The 23,212-nt window shown below is 49.0% G+C and overlaps 1 protein-coding gene across 1 annotated transcript in view; it reads right to left on the bottom strand.

Annotated features, from left to right (window-relative positions):
• The window catches only part of mEFG1 (mitochondrial translation elongation factor G 1), a 197,332-nt gene that overhangs the window by 39,237 nt on the left and 134,883 nt on the right, over window positions 1-23,212 (bottom strand). The gene's annotated exons all lie outside the window — the stretch shown is intronic.

The raw sequence follows: 23,212 nt of genomic DNA on the forward strand, positions 1-23,212 counted from the left end.
TGATGAAAATTCATGTGGTATCTATAAAAAGATGTTCGTACCACTGCGCGAACCCTCGGAAGCCGCGGCCGAGCGGTAGAATTGCGCGCACCTTTAGTCAAGCTTCGCGGTGGCCGCGGTTCAATTCTCGCTTCGGACTTTTTTTTTAGCTGCATAGGACCTAGTTTTGTAGTCTCTCACTAGATGGCAGAAACACAAAACCCAACATTTGCTTTCGGTTCTGATTTTTCAGTGGCGCAGTTTTTTTTTTACAGACTATAAAGTCTCCCACCAGATGGAAAAAACACCAAAATTATGATTTGCTTTCGGTTCTGGTTTTCCAGTCGTTCTCTTGAAATATTATGTTTTCTATTTTTCCTTCCTAAAACACAGCAATGTCGTGTTCATTTGTTAAGTGATCGCATTTATGAAGGTTTTATTCATTGGACATCGTAACTAGAAGCTTGCGAAAAACTTTGTGCTATGCAAAAAAAAATAAAAAAATTTCGTGCTTTGTAGCATGGAACCTGGGAGAACAAAATGGCCATTCTTATTGTGTCCTTCTGGAAGGTGCGTTTTCTTCGACTTTCCCCGGTCCTTAATGACACATACTCCGAGCGAATGAGGTCCACCTGGGCCACAATGCCACCCGGTGGCCAGTGCCATTCCTATGCAACATTAGTGCGGAACAAAGTGTCTGCTAAGCTGAGTCGCTGCTCGAACGTTAATTATTTCTAGATTCATCCAATTAAGAAATGCACCAAATAGGAGAAGATGTGCAGCGTGTGGAATAATAGCTACTGGTAATGTGTTCCCTACAGCCAAGCGGTATGAATCCGTAGGTGTGGCCGTAAAAAAACAATTTGAATAAATGTCCCGTGCTGTGTCTGCCCCGGTCGCTCAACAGAGAAGCTAGCTTGGCTAGCCGTCAGTATTTAGGATCAACATATGGCGTCGCTCATTCGGTGCAGTTGCTTTTAATGCGCAGCATTCTTTGGCAAGTACCCCAGCAATTTGGTATCAAAATCGTGCAAAATCGTGTCTGTAACGCCAAAAAACTTGACGCATTTCCCGTGTGAATACATAGGTCTTTATAAAAAGGTTGGGGTGGCCAACATGAAATTGGAAGTGGCATCAGCATAAATTTGGCCGTGATGCAGGGATAGGTCAAGTTGAATGTGGTAGTGATATGGGAGTGGCCCAACGTAAATTTGGGGTGAAATAGTAGTGAGCCAAGCTGAATTTGAGGCTGATATGGGGGTGGCTCAACCTAAATTTGAGGTGATATAGGGGTGGGTAAGCCTAAGTTTGGGGGAATATGGGGGGTGGGCCATCCTGGATTTGGGGAGGATATGGGGGATGGGAGAACCTAAATTTGGGAGGGATATGGGGGGTGGGCCACCCTAACCATGGGGCTGATATGGGGCTGGGCGAAGCTGAATCGGGGGTGATACGGGCGTGGGCTAACCTAAATGTGAGAGTGATTTGCGGTGGGCCATCTTAAATTTGAGGTGATAGAGGGGTGGGCTAGGCTAAGTTTGGGGCTGATATGGGGGTGGGTGAACCTGGATTTGGGGATGATATGGGGGTGGGCCAACCTAAATTTGGGGGTGACATGGGGACAGGCTAACCTAACCATGGGGGTGATGCGCGGCTGGGCCAAGCTGAATTGGAGGGTGATATATGGGTGGACTAACCTTAGTTGGTGGGCGATTTGCGGTGGGCCATCCTAAATTTGAGGTGATCGAGGGGTGGGCCAGCGTTAGTTTGGGGCGGATATGGGGGTGGGCCAACCTCGAGTTGCAGGTGGTATTGGAGTGGACCAACCTAAATTTGGCGGTGTTCTGGAGGCGAGCCAATATGTATTTGGGGGTGATATGGGATTGGTCCTACCTAAATGTGGGAGCAATCTCGGGGTTGGCCAATCTGAATTTGGGGGCGATATGGGGGTGGGCCAACCTAAATTTTGGGGTGCGTCGGCTCAAAATTTGGAGGACGATTTATGGAAATTCGTCTGTGGACCAACTTGAAAATTAGGGGTGGCCCAATTGAAATTCGGGGTTGAGCCAACTTGAAGTTTAAGGCTGGGCAAAAAGAAAATCGGGCGTGGCCGACTTTAAACTTGAGGGTGCGCCAATTTAAATTTGAGGGTGTGCCAACTTGAAATTTGGGCATGGTAGCCTACTTAATGTTTGGGGTGGGCCAATTGAAATTTGGGGGCCTGTTTACGAATAGTTAGACAACACCAGTGGTGTTTCTGCATATTTTTTATCATCGCAAAGTACGTATATCAATAGGTACCTGAGTAATACTTGTTGGGGGGCTAGTTGGTGCATGTTTCCAGAAGAGGGTTATAGCGCCGAAAAAACACACAGCACACAGCAAGCGAGACGGTCCCGTCTCGCTTGCTGTGTGTTGTGTTTTTTCGGCGCTATAACCCTCTTCTGGAAACGTATATCAATAATTGTTACCTATATCCCTCAAGGTGAGCTACCACTTGAGCCTTCCCAGCCCACTGAGCTAATGATGTCACGGGAGTGCTCTTATCGTAACGACTGCGACGTTCAATGTGGAGATCCACAAAAACAAATCGCAGACCGAGCTAACCATTTTCACACCAATGACATCACTAACACTACTCGCTCGTGCTAGACGCCACACAAGCTTACAACGATCATAATTCAACTTTCAATAATACCTAGTCGACACGTTCTCAGTGCAGAATTTCTTCACTCATCTGGATAGAAACCATGCTGGATGTTTTACTGTTGAGTTGGGCCATTTTTCACGAAAGCCTTCTCCCACAAAGACAATACATTTTTGAGATTGACGAGGCAAGCTAGTACATAATTCATACGAAGCAAACGTATAAAGGGTTATAGTGATTTCTCAAAAAATATGTTAGGTAAATAAGATTTCAGATAGTATTATTTCGACCGGGCATGACAACGATTTCTTCTCGCCTGTTACAGCGCTTTTACCGAAAACTGAATCATTTTGCTCAAATGCGTTGCCCCAATACTACATGTGCTGAATGTACAAAAGTGCGCTGAGCACGAGATCGCGGGATCGAATCCCGGCCACGGCGGCCACATTTCGATGGGGGCGAAATGCGAAAACGCCCGTGTGCTTAGATTTAGGTACACGTTAAAGAACCCCAGGTGGTCGAAATTTCCGGAGTCCTTCACTACGGCGTGCCTCATAATCAGAAAGTGGTTTTGGCACGTAAAACCCCATAATTTAATTTTTAAATTTTTACAAAAGTGCGGTGCGTGGTCACAGCTTCAAAGCCAGTCTATTTTGTGTACTGTTGTTGTTATTGTAGTAATGTGGAGTTTTCCTCTTCATAAGAGCACAAAAAGAAAAAAATATTACAGATAGTAGCTGAGCGCAAAGTACATCGGAAGATCTGAAACCAGCAATTATTTTTAATTTGCGGGTTGGTCTTCTCTGCTGGTAGATCGCTGTCCGATCACTTCAACGAATTTTGTTTGTGTGCAACTGCAGCAAAAACAAAGATACTACCATTTCATTGCTAGGACCTTTATGCCATTCACAGGCACAATAAGGACACCAGATAATTGACACTATCAGTTCATAAACTGATATTGTTTTGCTAATTTCAGTGTAGCGTGGTGTCTGCAAACGGAGTATTTTCTTAGTATCAGTCCAGTGTTAGCAGTGAGAAGCAGTTCAGTCTATCATCTCCGTGAGGCCATACTAGCCATTGCAGCGCTTTTCTCTAAGCCAAGTGCTAAAAACTTGGTGTGCTTCGTCCTTTCCGCAGGTCGTCCATCCATTCTGTTATGGTGGCCATTAATGTTGCGTCCATCAGGCCTCCTCCTCATTTTAGCTTCACCATCGCGAGAGTGGGCAGAGAAAGGAAGCTTTCTTCACAATCAGCCCCAGCAGGGTTCCACCACTCGTAACTGCTGCAATTTGCATTAAGTGGCTGGGCATGCTAACTACATCCTTAGTTTCACAATGGCTAGCTCGCGCGGAAAAAGTAGAGCTGTGGTCGCTATCACTACCACGAACCCATGTCAATGCAGATGTAAGTACGTGGAGGGGCTGGGCAAGCTAACTTCTGCGCTACGACCTGCCGCCGCCACCTCAGATTTTCTATGCGTACCTGCTTCTGGTTTCTATCGCACACGCATGCAGGACAAACGCGGATAAGTAATTGGATTAGATTGGGAAAACGTTTATTGAGCCTGCAGTAAAGCGCGAAGGCGCGCTTCGAACGTGGCCTATGTCGTCATCGTGGCGGTGTTCGGAATGGCCGTACGGGGTGGCAACGTGCCAGCTTTCAGCCAGCAGTACCGGTTCCAATCCCACCAGACGGGGCGCGCTTCAGAGAACTGCGGATGACCGGCAGCCACGTGGCGCGCGGTCAACTAAGGAATGTGATACTTGGCTGCGCCACCCGAGACAAAGCAGAGTTCTATGAAGCCCTCTGACGTCGGCTCCGGACCCTTTTCCCCTGTGCATGTGTGCGGCACGTGTTTGTGAGCCCTCCGCCAGAAGGGCTGGTCCACGGTGACATCGAACGGTGACGTCGAACGATGACGTCGAACTATGACGTCAAGCGGAGAGCTTATAAGCAGCATTTACCGGCTGCTAGAGCGTGCTCGTCGTCGGGAGCTGAGTGCTCGTTGTCATGCTAGAAATGTACTAGTGAGCTGTGTGCTCGTAAGCTGTTTGCTGTATGATAGTCTTGCGGGCTTCATATGGGAGTCGCGCTAAACTGCCAATGTATCTTGCTTAAAATGTTAATATGTAAATAAATCCTGCTCGCCTAGTCCTGTTGCCACAAGGTCCTCCCTACAGCTACGACTGCCAACTCTTACAGTGGGTGCTCTGCGAGGATCCCCGCTCGCCATTGCCGGCTCGCCAGGCTCCTGCCTAGCCATCGCCTCGATGACCTGCTGGACGGCCTATAGTTGTTTTTCTTGGTCTTCGCTCCACGTTGCTTCCTCAAGCTGCGGCGGTATATGTCCTGAGTTAGCTTGGCTTGGATGTTTGGAGCAATCCCATAGCATGTGCTCGAATGTGGCCTTCTCCCTGCGGCACGCTCTGCACTTGTCATGGGTGTGCGATTCTGGGTACATCCTATGCAATAGCGCCGGGCTTGGAAGTGTTCTCGTTTGTAGTTACCTGAACAGTACGGCCTGCGACCTGCTCAGCCCTTTGCAGGGAGGCGGGAGAAGTCTACGGGCCAGCCGAAAGCCTTGGTCAGTTCGTTTATAGGAGGTCATCCGGTCTTTGGCGCTGAAAAGCAGCGGGCAGCCATTGCCTTGGGCGCGGTCAGCTAATCCTTGCGCTCGGGCGTGTGTCGTTTCGTTGCGATTGGCATGCTTCTCCGACGCTTGTCCTGCATGCTCCGGGAATCACTTGATTCGACTCCTCTTGTCGCGGTATGCCTGTCGAAGCAGGACGCGTGCCGACGTTGGGGCAATTCTTCCTTTGGCGTAGTTCTTCACCGCCTGTCTGAAGTCGCTGAGGATCATGTGGCATTCTCGGGCTACGATGGCCAGGGCGATGGCTATTTCTTCTGCTTCCTCCACTTGCTTGCTCGATGTGCTGGCAGTCGCCCGCACGGAGTCGACCACCGCGATCGCGAAGCAGTTGAGGCCGGCATATTCGGCTGCATCCACGTATCTGGCACCGGTGTCTTCAGCGTACAGGTCCATCAGTGCCTTGGCTATAGCGCGTCTTCTGCCTTCGTTGAATTCCGGGTGCATGTTCTTCGGCAAGGGGTCAACCCGCACGTTTCATCGTACGTGGTCGGGGACGGGGCATTTTGGTCCCTGCTGTTCGTGATAACCGATGCCTAGATTGCACAGGATCTTTATGCCGGCCTTTGTTGATGACAATCTTTCCAAATGAGCGGCTCTTTGCGCTTCGACAATCTCGTCGAGCGTGTTGTGTATGCCCAGCTGGAGGAGACATTTCTTGTTGGTAGTTTCAGGTAGACCGAGGGGTGTCTTGTAAGCCCTCCGGATTAGGATGTCTAGCTTGTTCTTTTCGCTTTTCACCCACTTGTGGAAGGCTGCCACGTACACTGGCAGAGTACAAAGGAGTGTATAAGCCTGATGAAGTTTTCCTCCTTCATGACTCCATTCTTGGTGGTAACGCGCTTGACCAGTCTGCTGGCATTGGACGCCTTACCCATGGTGCGGGTGATGGTGTCTCCGTTCCTGCCGAGCGCTTCGATCGTCATGCCCAGGACTCGGATCTTGATCTTTTCGTGTTTCCTTTGCTTCTTGATTCTGTGCGTTTTCATCGGTTGGTAAAGCAGGAGCTCCAACTTACTTGGGGAGTAACGCAGCCCCGTACCTTCCAAGCTTTCTTCGACCGTGTCGACTGCTGTCTGTGGCGTGGATTTTGTGCGGGAATCACTGCCCCCGTCCACCCACAGCGTAATGTCGTCCGCGTATATCCTGTGCTTCAGTCCTTCAAGCTGGCATAGTCTTTTGGCAACTTCAATCATAACAAGATTAAATACATGGGTGAGATGACGGAGCCTTGGGAAGTGTCCTGGCTCCCTAATGTCTTCTCGTCAGTATTCAGGTCGCCGGGTCTGAGCTCCGCCATCTGCCAGTGAGGAAGCCTTTGAAATATTCGTACGACCTCTCGCCTAGGTTTAGATGCGATACCTGCGCGAGGATGGCAGAGTGCGTAACCTTGTCGAAGGCGCTTTCTAGGTGGAGCCCGAGGACGGCTTTGGTATCCCTGGTTTCGCCGTCGATGACCTGATGTTTGATAAGTAAAATATATCAGTGCCCACTCACTCTGTGAAGAAAGATGACCAGCAAAGCTGTGTATGTGGGCCCCTTAATGGCGAACTGCACCTCCGCCGTATGTCGGCACTGCGTTGCACTGTCTTCGGGATCGGCCCTGTATGGGGAGTGCTTAATTCCTGCTTCACCTCTGCCGCTGGTTGGCCTGACATGGCGTTACATTCGGGATCAGCGCACGTATGGGGAGAGCTGAACGCTTGCTGCACCTCTGCAGCGGGTCAGGCCGGTATTACGCTATCTTCGGGATTTTGCTCTACACGCGGACGCGATAGTGGGGAAAGTAGCCCTTAAGAGGAACCTTTAGCTCTGGTGGTCCTATATAAATACATGTAAAAGGAGAATTCGTTTTTCTCCACAACCACTGCATCAAATTTTACAAGGTTTGTTGCACTTAGAAGAAATACCTAAATTCTAGTGACTGTTGGTTTAGAATTTGTTATTTAGGCCATCATTTGTTTATTCAAAATTGGCGAAAATCACAAATTTTCACAAAACGAAACCAACTTTACAACTCTGTCTTTCGGCAATCAAAACTGATATCACATTTCTGTACATTGCATCTAACAGCACATCTAAAACGGACAAAATTGATATATTACGCACGAATCTAAAAAAATTTAGTAATGTGGAAATACAGCTTTTCCACAACCCTTGTTCACAACGTAACGACTTCACGTAGGATATAAATCGGCATATTGGATTTGTCCGCTTTTAATTGTCTATAAGATTCTGTTTACATAACCGCGATATCAGTTCTTGATGCGGAGTTATTAATTTGTAAATTTAGTGCTTCTGTATTTTTCGCACTTTCGAATTTTTGAAAATCTTTTACCAGAATACAAGCCCTAAATAGAAATTCCGCTTCCAATAGTCACTTGAATTTACCTTTCTCTCCTGAATCCAGCAAAATTTATTAAAATCGGCCCAGGGGTTATTTCAGAAAATCGTTTCGGCGTTTTACATTTATGTGAATTGGCCACATCGGAGTTGGGCCCGAGTTAAAGCATACTCTTAACGACTTCGTTGTAAAAAAAGGAATAAAAGAAAAAGAATCGCCTCAGCCGTCATTATCGCCGCCTCAGATTTTGTCATGATGGCACCGCCACCATCGGCACAGCTCCGTGAGCAGCTACCAAGCTGTTCACTTTCGTTATCTTCCTTCCCTTGGCGGCAGTGCACTGTCTTGATGCCGACGACACACTAAATCTGCACCATCATTCCGTCATGCATCTCTTCTGCGACCAAGCAAGCTTTCGGCGGCACACGTTCGCTGCCGTATTGACACTAAATCTTTCAAATGCTTGCCTTCGAGAAAGCAGCGTGAATAAAAATGGAACGCGACTATGTGACCATGGGGAACATGTTCACGGGGCCATACTATTGATGACAGCATCACAAAAGGCTAGATGTGGTCAGGTTGACTAACAGGTTTAGAAGGAATGACTGACGGGCTAGTTGCTTCATTATCACATAAACAACAGCACTTAAAGTTAGCGCAGTTTGTGTGTGGTTCCTCCTTTGTGTCCGGTCATGAAGTGCTGTTCTTTCTGTGACTTTACAGATGTTCTTTTTCTACGCCAGTGACGTCATCCAAGAGTGTTTACTTGGAAAATTTTTGTTCGCATTGCTCTTACAGAAGCATATTTAGTCGAAATTTGTTCCCTTGGCTGTTTAATCTCGAGGACGGGCTCCAAACTGCTCATTTTCTTTAACCACGTAAAAACCATTATTGAAAATTTAATTAACGTAGCTTTGTTAATTACGCAAACAACTTCTCATCTTACTCCGCATCTAGAGGTTACCAATCTGAACACTTGAATGATAAAATGATGGTAACATTGTTTGCATCGTTCGAATAGTTCTGTTTCGTGCAGTTAAAAGCAGCTGGCATATTGATGGTGCCGTATATAGACTTCTTATAAAGTAAGTGTGAAAGCTTGGACAGGTTATCTTGGCAAAAATCAACTTCATGAGCTTAAGCACATGACCTAACCTTGCATGTCTGTCTTTACAACCGATTTTCATACATTATACAAAAAGCACCTCAGCGCTACGGTACATCCCACAAGGTGTGCGAGAACATTGTGCGCGCTCCCGATTAGGTTTCTGAGTGTTGGTGGCATCAGACTTGGTTTCCTGGCATCATAAGGAATAAAAACAGCTTCCTGGAGGAAAGCATTGGGTACATTTTCAGCACTTTGTAACATATGGATCAGCACGGATATGTACGTTAGAACGAAAAGTACTGAAACATTAAGGTGAGGGTTTCGCTGCATGTATTTTGGCTGTCTATAATGTTAAGATCTAAAAAAAAATGCTTTGATTTTGTGACAATTAATGCTGACATGAAATATGAGCTATGACACAGTACCCATGGTGGAACTGGCCCCTGGAATACAGGGCTACATTAAACCACGATATGCTGGTTTGATAAATACTAGGAATTGTAAAGTTGTTCACTCTTGAATTTCCTGTATGTCAATCGGCGCCGCTGTGCAGTGTTGGGGGCTCTTTTTATACCACCAGCACTATGTTTCAGCTAATATTGAAAGCAACTCTATTCTTTCTTTTAGGGGGGGGAGGGGGGGCTCTTTTTAGCGTCTAACCACAGTTCCAAAGGTATCAGTTAGCTCAAGATGCACCTGCATGTGTTTCTAATATCCAGTATGTTGGCTCGGATTCAATAGCGAAAGAGCGCTATCTTATCAGAGTGCGCGCGTGAAGCGAATACTGGCCAACATTCTCCATCACATTTGCCGACCCAAGATTGCGCTGGATGTACGAGCATTCCAATCTGACGAACCGACGCCTTGATCCGTAGATCGGAATCAGAGGAAGCACTTTGCGCGCAGCCATCGGTATCTTTGAGTGTTATTTTCTTTTCCAGCGCAAGCTCATCTTATAATGAGTAACATTCGTGACTGACTCTTTTGGAAGTGTTTTGTTCTTGACATTTCTACAACGTGAGAGTATAGAGGTGCTCCATCTTTATTGAGAGAATACTGGGAAATGGACTAGACCTTTTCTTGCATCTGCGTTTACACATTTACCGCACCAATTTATTTTCCATAACTTACGTTTTAATTTAGGGGGCTGTAAAGCACAGCAACCTTTTACTAACAGGATGCTTTAATAACACAGAAAATTTAAATGCTTATTAGTCGGCTTTCACTTCATGGTAAGGAAATTCAATAAAGATCTACTTACGATAATTAAAAGCCTACCCGTTTGACAACGTTTCATCTGAGTTCCCTTTTGCAAGGTGATACAGACTTGCAGATTGTTCGTATTGGGCACCCTCGACATACGTCCAACCGCCAGACAAAGGGTTATTCCGAATGTTTCATTTCAGGAAGGCGTGTTACCCTCCTGTCTTTCATTCCCGTTCGCAAACACACATAAGACGAAAGTGCTGCGTGAAGAGCGTCGTTCGTACAAGCAAACTAGCTACCGTAACTCACCTCGCCTATATCCCTGTCATTTAAGCTTAGATAAGAAATATTATTATTTTAAACTGACGCATCACGAATCCAAAAAGAGCTGCGCACAACCAGCCCAGCTAGGTTTCTTTCATTTCGTACTTCGTCGTAGCGGCTAATAGTAGCTCACGAAGCAGAGCACGGAGTGTGGATATGGCAGAGAAGGTGTTCTATATAATGTCTCGTAACCCACCGAGAATTGCCCGCCGTGCTACTGGCCATTCCTAGAAAATTGTATATGTGACGCCCAGCCATCTGGAACACAGCAACTTTGTTTTGCGATGGGAGAGTCCAGGTGAGAGAAAGTGTGGTTATGGAGATAAAGACAAGCTATTTTCTGCAGTAACTTAGGCATGCATGGATGAATGCCTTTATTGAGAAAAAGGAGGAGCAAGCATCAGTGGAAGCACGTCTCAGCAGACTGGGAAAGAAGCGGGGGACAAAGAGGAAAAGCTGGGGCCTGGGTGGCAGGCGAAGTCGCAGCTTAGGGGCGAGAGAATATAAGCAAGAGTTGGCGAAACCAGTTGAATTCCAGTGTAGATGTGTGATGTGCCGAGTAAATGATCGGAGTCACCGCCCAGCATCCATCCTTTGCGGCAGTATAAGCTCTCACCATTCTTGGTAACAAACCTTTACTGAAAACCAATCTTCGCAATTACTTATTCATCAGCCATGCCTAGCCACGTATTCACTAGTGGCAGGGTCTGTGGATTACAACTACCGTATTTACACGATTTGTAAGTCGACCCCTTTTTTTTAAATTTGAATGTCTGAAGTTGGGGGGTCGACTTACAATTGAAACCGAAACATGGCCCTGCCAAAAAAAGCGATACCAACGGGATCTACAACGTAGTTAGAATTTTATGTTTGCTCTATGGCCCTACCCGTATCTTTTCGCTATCCCACGTGTTTGTTCGCTTTTCGGGAGGGTTCTTCAACATTTTTGAGAATTTTACAGTGCATGCAACACTCATGGGGGGGTGTCAATAGTTGATGGAAGCGCCGCTGTTCTCATTTGCGGCAGCACCCTTAGAACGGCGGCGCTTGCGGGGAGTATTGGTAGTTCATGGAAGAGCAGTCGCCGCTGACTGGTTACTTCAGTCTAGGTGTTCTGTGGGTTACTTTTTCTCTGTTTGAAGGCATTGATATTGGTTTGACGCGTTCCACTTAACTGCCGGCTACGTGCTACTTCTATGCTTCCCCAGTCGTCATGAGTGCTCCAGGCCCACTAATCGTTCGGCACTCGTTCACAGCAGCGTTCGAGAGGGCTGCCATCCTTTACGCCGAAGAAACAAATCACTGCACAGCGGGCCGCAATTTCGATGTTTCTAAACGAGTGGTGCGAAAGTGGCGACTGCAGCGAAGCGAAATTTTCACCTGTGACAAGTGAGAAATTTCCCACATGCCGAAGTCTGGACGCTTTCCGGAGCTGTAGGCTAAGCTTGCGGCGTACATCGCTGAAATGCGTGATCGGTCCCTGCCAGTGAAGTGCGACGTGGTCATGAAACAAGCCCGGACCTTCGCCTTAATTTTAAGGTTCTGCTCCGCCGCGAGTACAACGAGTGGCTGGCGGCAGAAGACTGCGAAATTACGCCAGCTGGACCTGTCAAAAGAGCCTCCCTGACGGCTGCGTGTGGTTGGGTGCATTTGGCGTGAGCTGCTGTTCTGGAAGATGTCCTGGTGCGGTCGTTTGCCAAATTTAAAATTTCGCTGGACTACGACGCGCTGTGGGACCGCAGCAACGTTGACAGCACTAGTGAAGACGAGTAGTCCAGTGACCATGTCAGCTACTAATAAATTTTCGTTATCGAATGTGCCCTCGGGTATGCTCTCTTATTATTTTTTTTTCGGTCACGCGATATGGGGGGGGTCGACTTACATTCGAGTCGACTTACAATCGTGTAAATACGGTACGCTGTCCTGACAAGTTACGACCATAGCGTGGCGCTTGTGGTTACGGATGCCATACTCGTGACTCTTACTGTACTACTACTATACTGCGCGAATACTATAAACATGGGTTTACTGCACAAGTTAGTGAACAGACATTTTAGAACCGCGTTTTTCGCCCTACATACGCCCAACGCAAACACCATTGTAGCATGTCACGGTGTGAGTCCCTTCAAGACAGAGACGCGAACGCAAGCATAAGAACGTGTTAGAAGACAGGGTCCTGGGCCTCGTGCCAAACATATCCAAGCCAACAATATGTTAACAGTCATGCCGTCGTTTCTATGCAAAGAGGTTGTGTATTTAAACTTCTGGAGTGACAGTCCAATCCACCACCTACGGGAACGTGTGACACCGCCAGGGGCCACATTGTTAGAGGAAAAGGAGTGCGGCCACAGTACGTGGCTGCGGTATACACGCGACGCAACCTGTGCTTGCGGTTCTGCGACTCCGGAGACGACGACGCAGTAGTCGGTACGAGCAAGCGTCGCTCGCGCCGACGCGCCCTGCTGGCAAGAGCCGCCGTAGCTGTTGGTGACCGCCGGCTCTTTTGTCCGCCGCCGAGGGTTGTGAGCTGGATACAGAAGGCCGCCGAAGTCGCCGCACCAAACTGGCCATAGCATCACCATCGCCCGGGGTCGCTCGATTCTAGTCCGGGGCAGCAGCGCAGACGATGTGCAGGTGACGGCAAACCAGGGGTGACTCCAATCACACTGCAACACACTCGGCAAACACTTAAGTAGTGCAAGGGAGAGGAATTCTGCATGCGCATCGCCCACGTGGTACGATGTTCAACTCGGCTAGCAAAAGATCGGGCAGCTACTCAGATGCTAAGTTCACGTGAACGAAGCTTGCTTTCTTGAGTCGAACGAGTAATTTCAATTCGTGCGAGGCTAAATAGAATGAGGGAAGCAACTTGCAACACCTCAACGCCACGGTCCACCAGGTTGTGTCCCTCCACGTGCGACAGGCAGCTTCGTAAAGCCTTAGGCCTAAAGCGTCGCTACCCTGACAACAACCGGCATCCAAAAACAACACCCAAAATGGGCACAAAACAGGCAGCCGCGAGGAGACGTCAGCTCTGTGAGGTGGTCCTACTCCGCTCGGTGCACACAGCATCCAAGTTGACGGCGCCCACCGTCCCAGACGGTGTCGGAGTGCCCGGTGCCAGGCCACAATACCAGTCAGCCCGTAGTGGCACCCGTCGCCCGCGGCCACCCGGCTCCCATAGCCGCGACTTCATCCGAGTCAAAGAGATAGAAGAAGCTATTTACATAAGAAATTCGGACCACCCACGAGGCTTCCGTACTCACTCGGTTCAGGCTTGCCACTGCTCCGCGGGCGCTCAACCTCGCTCTCGCAGGATGCAGACCACGTGGCTCTCGTACCAACGAATGCCATTAAAAAAAAAACACTTGCGAAAAGGCTTAGTATGTTGACATTTTCAAACACACTACAGCCACCGCCGCCTTGCTCAAGAAAGCACGCCGCTGACGCTAGCGATCAAAATCCACGCTAGGCCTACGCTTCGGTTCAAACAAAGGTCTCGAACGAAGCAACACTTAAAATTATCGTCCGATGCCCCAAGAGCCCCACGTTGGGCGCCAGATGTGGGGTCTGAAGTGGGATTCTCACACCATACTCTTGGGACAAAGGAACGACAACACAGTAGTGCAAACAATCACAAGGGCATTTATTGCACCTTTCATAATAGATCAATGCCCGCTAGCCGAGTTGCTATCCACAAAACATGCCGATGGGCGCGCGACAAATCTAGAAGTCCGACTCACCGCGTCCTTGCGAGCGAATATGTTCGCTCCATGCTGGATCCCAACGCCTGGTCGTTCGCATGTATAGTCACGCGATTCGTGGCGCGTTCGAAGGCGGCCACGCGAGGCGGTCTCGCAGATGCATCGGTCGCCGCGCGCGCGGAATGTCCGCGCTGTTCGGCGACCCGCCGGGGAAGAGAGTCGCCGCACGTGCGTCCCACTCGCTGTCTCGAACCCAAGAGAGCAAGCGCCTTCTTTTCAGCGCCTAAGTAACCTCGCAGCGGCTAAAGCCCCTCAATTTTCCAAAAGTAGCGCCATTCTTAGATCTTTCCGCCATCCCGCTCACCCAGGCGCTTCCTCCTCCACTCCTCCTGTCGCCCAACCTCCTCCGCTCCCCCACTGGCCAATCTGTGTCACGTGAAAGCGGGCCCCGTGCTTTTGTATATTTTTTTCTTTCCGGCGCAGAGCAGGCGCCGCGCTTTTGTATATCTTTTTTTTTCCAGTGCGCTGCGGCCCCCAATCTTGGGCCTGCGACCCCCATTCTTGGGCCTGCGCAACGGAAGTACGGCAGGCGGTTTGAAGGAGCGCGGTAGTTTTATGCAATGTATTAGGGCCGAGTGCTTAATTGCGATGCCGTGCTGCTGCGCCTACGGTTGCCACAACAGACCCAGTGACGGCAAAAAGCTTTTTGCTTTACCATCCGCTGGGCGCAACGCAAAACGAAGAAAAGTGTGGATTCACAAGATCGGGCGGGCTGACTTCGAGCAAGTGGCAAAGAACGCGCGGCTTTGTGAAATAAGTGCCACGGCTCCTCCAACCTTTTTGACGCCCGTGTCAAAAAGGGCCCGTGTCGAGTGCATTGGGGGCGCGTTAAAGAACCCCAGCTGGAAAAAAAATTAATCCGGAGCCACTGGCGTAGCAACAGGGGGGGCCGGGGGGCCGTGGGCCCCGGGTGCACGGGGCCAGCAGGGGGGGGTGTCATATACGTCTGAAGACACCCGAAAATTGGCGATATCCCCGCCTCCCTCGACTAAACCCGGGGGGGGGTGACAGAAGAGCTAAGGGCCCCGGGTGCCAGACAACCTAGCTACGCCACTGTCCGGAGCCCCCATTATGGGGTGCCTTATGAGATCGTGGTGTTGGGATGTAAAACCCAAGAATCAACTTTTCTTCTGTCTTGTGTGCCTTGACTGTTCCAGTTAACGCAACACTGCTTCCTTGTGAAAACTTACAACGCAAAAGAATACAGATGCACGTAGCATACAGAGATAAAATTAGCACTTCAACAAAAGTGTTGCTGGTGCCAATGAGGGAGGGGGATAATTATTTTCTGAACCTCTTTCCAGTTGTCCCATCAAGTTCCTTCTTTTTTTTCTATCAAATTCTAACCATTTGCACTGTAATAAATAAATAACGATTTCATATGCTGGTATGTTGTTCAAATCATCTATACAGCCTATGTGTGAAAACGTTGCTCATGGCCACCACAACCTGTGCATGAGCTACGTACATCTGTCAAAGGCGCGGAACAGAAACGGCCCTGCTGCCAGGCATTGCTGACCGCAGACAGTCGGAATCTCTCACGCGCCGGCCGAACAAAAGCATCCTGCAGGTACGTAAATTAACGTACGAAACCTCGTGCACATACTTTCGCGCTGTCAAAACCTTAAACTCTGGTAATTACTCGCGTGTCTGAGCACACCGTGTGCTTGTGTCGTGTTTCAGCAACACAAACTTTCAACGTGCGCACGCTTTACGCCTTGAATACGCCTTGAATAATGGTGCTTTTCTCTATTTCTTCCGCAAATCCCACACGACATTCTTAAGGCCAGTTACCGACTGACAAAGTGAGATCTAGATTGAAAAAACTGCTCCGCAGGACTGGAACGAACTTTTCCGCGGATTTCCTCCCGTAGCGTGTTAGCCGTCGTCTGCTACTGCAGGCCCACCACCGGTGGCGCCACCGTCGAGGCCGCGCCGAGCGGAGGAGGAGGGAAGTGAATGGCGCTACTTTGGGAGATTGAGGGGCTTTAGCAGCGGCGCGACGCTCGCGCCACCTCTCGGACTGCGCTTCAACCACATCGACCGCGCTGACGAAGCGGGACCGCAGAAGACGCGCTATGCGGGAAAAACATCAGGGGAGACGCGAGGGTCGCGCATCCCCACATCGCATACAATAATCCAGTGGTTCCTGTTAGATAACGGGAATGGACCCAAAAGGTCAATGCCTACTTGCTCGAACGGCGTACTGGGCGGTGTCGATGGCCGAAGGGGACCCGGGGCAGTAGTGGTCGGACGCTTGTGACGTTGGCACGTTTCACAACTAGCGACATAGGGCTTGGTTGTTTCGTACATCTCGGGCCAGTAAAAGCGCTCCTGCGTGCGGTGCAGCGTTTGTACGAAGCCGAAATGGCCGGATGTCACATCGTCATGCATGGCGCGTAGAACGTCGGAGCGGCGACTCTCGGGGACAAGAAGCAGAAAACGCGTTCCGTGCCCGGAGTAATTAGTTTTGTACAGCAATTTATCACGGGCAGTAAAGCGACCGCTGCCTTTAGAAGTACGGGCGGCGACAAAAAGCGGATCAAGGGTAACATCATCCCGTTGTTCTCGCTGAAAGTCTGCCGCGTCAGGGAACGTAGGAGTAACAGCAGCGAGACAGTCGTCAAAATTCTCAGCATCGCAGTCGGTAGTTGCAAGAGGAATCCGAGAGAGGCAGTCTGCGTCAGCGTGACGACGGCCACTCTTGTATGATACCACAAAGTCGTATTCCTGGAGGCACAGCGCCCAACGTGCGAGGCGACCAGAGGGATCACACAAACCGACCAGCCAGCATAAAGAATGATGGTCGTCGATAATCTTGAATGGTCTACCGTAAAGATAATATCGAAACTTTTGTACGGCGAAAACGGCTGCCAGGCATTCCTGTTCCGTAACCGCATAATTGCGTTCAGATTTGCTCAGACAACGGCTGGCATATGCGACAACATGTTCTGCGCCACTGTGACGTACAAGCACCGCTCCTATCCCGATTCCACTCGCATCAGTGTGAACTTCAGTCGGGCAAGATGGATCGAAGTGACGCAAGAGGAGTGCTGACGTTAGTACAAATTTCAGTTGAGAGAATGATGCGTCACACTCTGGTGTCCAATTGAAGGATGAATTTGTCGCAAAATACTTGTCAACGGGTAAACGATGTCGGCGAACCGGGGAAGAAAACGACGAAAATACGAACATAGGCCAATGAATGAGCGGAGTTCTCGTGCTGACTGCGGTGGCTTGAAGGAGCTCACTGCTTCAATCTTACGAGGATCGGGTCTGACGCCATCCTTGTCGACTAAGTGTCCCAGGACCAGTGTTTGACGTTCACCGAACCGACACTTTTTTGAGTTTAGGACCAGTCCAGCTTTCTCAATGCAGTCGAGAACGAGGCTGAGGTGTTCGTTATGTTATTCAAACGTGCGGCCAAAGATTACAACATCATCGAGGTAACACATGCATATCTCCCACTTTAGACCACGTAGTACTGTGTCCATGAACCTTTCAAAGGTGGCAGGAGCATTGCAAAGGCCAAAAGGCATAACATTAAATTCGAATAGGCCATCTGGAGTCACGAAAGCGATCTTTTCCTTGTCGGCAGGGTCCATAGGTATTTGCCAGTACCACGATCGCAAATCAAGTGTTGAGAAGTAAGAAGCAGCGTGTAAGCAATCAATGACGTCATCGATTCGCAGTAGTGGATAGACATCCTTCTCCGTCACTGCGTTTAGATGTCTGTAATCCACACAGAATCTCCAGGAGCCATCTTTATTTCGGACCAGGATTACTGGGGCTGCCCATGGAATAGATGACTCTTGAACGACACCTTTGTTCATCATCTCCTTGACTTGCTCGGCAATAACTTTGCGCTCGGACGATGACACTCGGTAGGGCTTCTGGCGGATGGGGTGTGCTGAGCCGGTATCTATTCTGTGACGAGCGCGGGACGACGGTAAATGAAGGGGTGCATCTCCATGCGTGAAGTCGAATGCGGCCTCATGCCTGGCAAGGACTTGTACCAGTGCTTGCCGTTCTGATGTACCGAGAGCCTTGCTGATCATGCCAAGCATTAGCTCTTCAGAATGGCGATTATCGCAAGGAAAGCAAGCTGTAAAGACGTCGGTAGTTAGTGCCGCTATTGAACTACATGCGGCTTCATCGAAAAGAGCGATTTTCATACCGCGAGGAAGGACAACCGGCGTGGCGGAACAGTTCAGCGCCCACAATGTGGCGACTCCTTTCGTCATTCACACGACAGAGCAGGGCACAAGTATATTTTTTTTAGCACAGTTTATGCGGAGAGGCCTAACTACAAGGTCAACACAATCAGCATCAACAGTAGTTGTAGAAACACGAATGGGCGTCAGGCACCAAGATGGTACAATCACTTCATCAAGAACACTGAGTGTGTCTGTGTCCCCGTCTTCACCACCCAAGCTTTGTTCGAAATGTGCTGATACAAATAACTTGTTCAATGAGATTTCGCCACAACCACAGTCCACGGAAGCGCCGCACTGTTCAAGAAAATCGATACCAAGAATAACGTCGTGCGAACAACGAGGAAGAACAAGGAATTCCGACACAAACACTTTCCCAGCCAACAAAACACTCACAGCACAAACACCAAGGGGATGAAGCCACTCGCCGCCTACTCCACGAAAGGTAATACCGTCGTTCCAAGAAAACATAACTTTGTGGCCTAGCCGGTTTTTGAAAGCGAGGCTCATCACAGACACAGTCGCCCCAGTATCAACTAACGCCATGGTCGGTATTCCGTCAATCGAGACATTCACTGTGTTTTTGAACATCACAACAGGCAGAGGTATTTCTTGCAAAGACCGTCCGGCGACCACACATCCACTGGCCGCGGATGCTAGTTTCCCGAGGGCGGTGAGGAAGAACGGCGCCGAGGGGACAGAGAGCGACGGGGACGGCTATTTGGTGGCGTCAAACTCCGCTCAGATGCTGGCGAATCGCTGCGTCTGGTCTCGTATGAGAAGTGATCCCTTGGAAGCAAATCGGTCGTCCGCAGGTCATATGAAGTACGGGTTCTGAGTGGCGAGAACATCGATGGTGTCCTACGTGATTGACGGGCTTGGCGACAATACTGAGCTATATGGCCTGTGGAACCGCAGTTATAGCACACGGGAGGGTCACGGTTCACAGCGTCTTCCTCGAAACGAATGGTAGACGGCTGCGGGCGGCGAGAAAGTTCGTGGTCATGTGGATAACGTGTCTCTGCTGCTTGCTGAAATCCGTTATATCTTTCATAAGTCGCGTCGTGGTAGTAGGGTCGGTGCTGTTCTTGTCGTGGCCTGACAGAAGTCGCAGGGCCTCGGGGGTAAAAACGCGGCTGCTCTCGTTGTGGCCGAGCGTCATAGTAGGGCCTCTGTCGTAGAGACGTGACTGCTGTCGGGGCGCGATTTCATAATCCTCAGTGTCCCTTGCCGCAGGATATGGGGAGAAGGATGCCACGTTTGGCTCAAAATCTGGTGGTAGGCGGAAGCTATGAGTGCCTGGATGTGTCACTTGCGCGTGCAGGCTGAGTTCTTCCCGAGCTATTTGTCGGATCGTTGATTAAAGATCAAGGGGCTGGTTGCTGTCCACGCTTGCAACTGTCGTTACATTGGCTAGCATGCCAAACTTCGGCGTTATGCCCCTCATCTTTAGTTGCTCGAAAGTGCAACAGTGCCGAATGATGTCAGCGACGGAAGCCAGGCTGTCTTTTGCAATGAGGAAATTGTAAACATCCTCGGCAATTCCTTTCAGGATTTGCCCGACTTTGTCTTCCTCGGACATTCCAGAGTCCACCATCCTACACAGTTTTATTACTGCCTCAATGTAGGTCGTGCAGGTTTCGCCTGGTACTTGCGCACGTTGCAGTAGCGTCTGTTCTGCCCTTTTCTTTTTCGTCGCGGAGTCGCCGAATCGCTCTTTGATTTCCGAAACAAATCTTCCCCATGTTGTGAATGTTTCCTCGTGGTTGTCGAACCACACCAACGCAGTATCCGTTAGAAAGAACACGCCGTTCGAAAGCTGTGAAGCGCTGTTCCACCTGTTGGCGGCACTCACCCGGTGATAATGGATGAGCCATTCCTCGACATCTTCGTCCGATCTTCTGGTGAAGGGACGCGCATCTCTCAGTTGCAGAACAGAACTTGTCGGGGCAGCAGTTGGAATGGGCCGTTGTTCTTCTGCGTCGTGGGACATGTTCAGCTCCGGTGAATTCGGTGGGAGTCCAGCAAGGCGACGGCTCCATCAAAGAACTTGTGGTTCAGCCTCCGTCTTCGGGTGTCGATTACGCAGCACCTTCCACCACAACTGTTACGAGGAGTTGCGAAGAAATGGTTCTATTCACAGGAGAATCGTACGATGGTGGTAGCATGATCGTAGCGCAGCCCGGCCTCTCTAACTCCTCGTTTTCTTCGCCCTCTCTTTCTTTTCTTCTTGTCCGTGCCTTTCGTATCTGTTACAATATGTTGTGAGAACTGAAAAACAGTCGCTTCCTGTTTTCTTCATTGAGTAACCTGCCGCGTGCATCGGCACTGTGAAGCCCTTTCTTCGATACGTGGTGCCGGCCCGTATTGACACAATGACATGACCTCAAAATGTAGTATCCTTATGCCATTTCTTAAAAAGATCACTATTTGTGTAAATCAGCGTTTTTGGTTGAAACCAAGAAAACAAGAAAAAAATATTCAACGGTAGGTATCATTTTTGTCCGGCATTTGAGTTCAAGCTGAAAAGATTCGGTGAAAGCAAATTTACGATAAACCTAAGAATTATTAGTAGAGTTCGCAGACAGAATAATATGTGGATAATGAATACCTTTTTCTGCAAGCGGGTTAGCCGAAAGTGGACGTGGAGGAGCCCGAATAGTGAGACTAGAAATGAAATCGACTTCATACTCTGCGCGAACCCTGGCATCATACAAGATGTAGACGTGCTCGGCAAGGTACTCTGCAGTGACCATAGGATGGTAAGAACTCGAATTAGCCTAGAATTGAGGAGGGAACGGAAGAAACTGGTGCACAAGAAGCCAATCAATGAGTTAGCGGTAAGAGGGAAATTAGAGGAATTCCGGATCAAGCTACAGAACAGGTATTCGGCTTTAACTCAGGAAGAGGACCTTAGTGTTGAAGCAATAAACGACAATCTCATGGGCATCATTAAGGAGTGCGCAACAGAAGTCGGTGGTAGCGCCGTTAGACAGGAAACGAGTAAGCTATCGCAAGAGACGAAAGATCTGATCAAGAAACGCCAATGTATGAAAGCCTCTAACCCTACAGCTAGAATAGAACTGGCAGAACTTTCTAAGTTAATCAACAAGCGTAAGACAGCGGACATCAGGAACTATAATATGGTTAGAATTGAACAGGCTCTCAGGAATGGAGGAAGCCTAAAAACAGTGAAGAAGAAACTAGGAATAGGCAAGAATCAGATGTGTGCGTTAAGAGATAAAGCCGGCAATATCGTTACTAATATGGATGAGATAGTTCAAGTGGCTGAGGAGTTCTATAGAGATTTATACAGTACCAGTGGCACCCATTACGATAGTGGAAGAGAGAATAGCCTAGAGGGATTCGAAATCCCAGAGGTAACCCCAGAAGAAGTAAAGAAAGCCTTAGGAGCTATGCAAAGGGGGAAGGCAGCTGGGGAGGATCAGGTAACAGCAGATTTGTTGAAGGATGGTGGTTAGATTGTTCTAGAGAAACTGGCCACCCTGTATACGCAATGCCTCATAACCTCGAGCGTACCGGAATCTTGGAAGAACGCTAACATAATCCTAATCCATAAGAAAGGGGACGCCAAAGACTTGAAAAATTATAGACCGATCAGCTTACTGTCCGTTGCCTACAAAGTATTTACTAAGGTAATCGCAAATAGAATCAGGAACACCTTAGACTTCTGTCAACCAAAGGACCAGGCAGGATTCCGTAAAGGCTACTCAACAATAGACCATATTCACACTATCAATCAAGTGATAAAGAAATGTGCAGAATATAACCAACCCTTATATATAGCTTTCATTGATTACGAGAAAGCGTTTGATTCAGTCGAAACCTCAGCAGTCATGGAGGCATTACGGAATCAGGGTGTAGATGAGCCATATGTAAAAATACTGGAAGATATCTATAGCGGCTCCACAGCCACCGTAGTCCTCCACAAAGAAAGCAACAAAATCCCTATAAAGAAAGGCGTCAAGCAGGGAGATACGATATCGCCAATGCTATTCACAGCATGTTTACAGGAGGTATTCAGAGGCCTGGAGTGGGAAGAATTGGGCATAAAAGTTGATGGAGAATACCTCAGCAACTTGAGATTCGCTGATGATATTGCCTTGCTTAGTAACTCAGGAGACCAATTGCAATGCATGCTCACTGACCTGGAGAGGCAAAGCAGAAGGGTGGGTCTGAAAATTAATCTGCAAAAAAAATTACCGACGATTACGTTACTTCCTAATGCGAAATTTGAGCGCAGCAAATAAGCTGTTTCACCTTTTTGATAGATTGAGGCAACGAAATCGAGCAACACATGTATGCGCTATCACAGAATTTTTTTTTTATTTTTCACACATATTCCTTTAACAAAGACTCCACGAACAGTTCTTGACAGTCATGAAGGAAGCTTTGTGGTCGGAGAAATAGACTGATATATGTTCGACTTGGTACACCAATGCTTGATTCTCAAAGACGAGATCTATACAAGTGCCTCGCGAGGTTGTCACAGCCGTGGGACGCGTTACGAGCGAGAGGAACGGGATGTTCTCCCGCATAAGTGTTAGGAAATTGCTGTTTGTCTTTATGTCAACATTAAAGTCCCCCACTACTAACATTGGTGTGGATCGATGGACGGTTAATGCGAGTTGCAGGAAGTGCACGACGTCTTTCGTGAGTGCGGTAGCGGACTCACGAAAGTGGTATCAGTCGGTCGCTGCTAGCACTGGGCGGATGAAAGGGGGGCGGAGCTGGTTACAAGGCCGACGACAACGCCGACGACGACGCGATACCCAGGAACGGACGCCAAAGAGCCATTTGTGTAGCCAGCCCTCCTCCACAGTCTCTCCTCCTCCCTTCCATCATCCTCCCTCGCCCGGAGAGCCGACAGTGCGCATGTGCGGCGGCGGAGCAGATTCGTCGGCGAGCTGGTTACGAGGCCGACGACAACGCCGACGACGACGTGAAACCCAGGA

Source organism: Dermacentor albipictus, chromosome 1 (assembly GCF_038994185.2).
Source record: "Dermacentor albipictus isolate Rhodes 1998 colony chromosome 1, USDA_Dalb.pri_finalv2, whole genome shotgun sequence".
Taxonomy (NCBI): Eukaryota; Metazoa; Arthropoda; class Arachnida; order Ixodida; family Ixodidae; genus Dermacentor; species Dermacentor albipictus.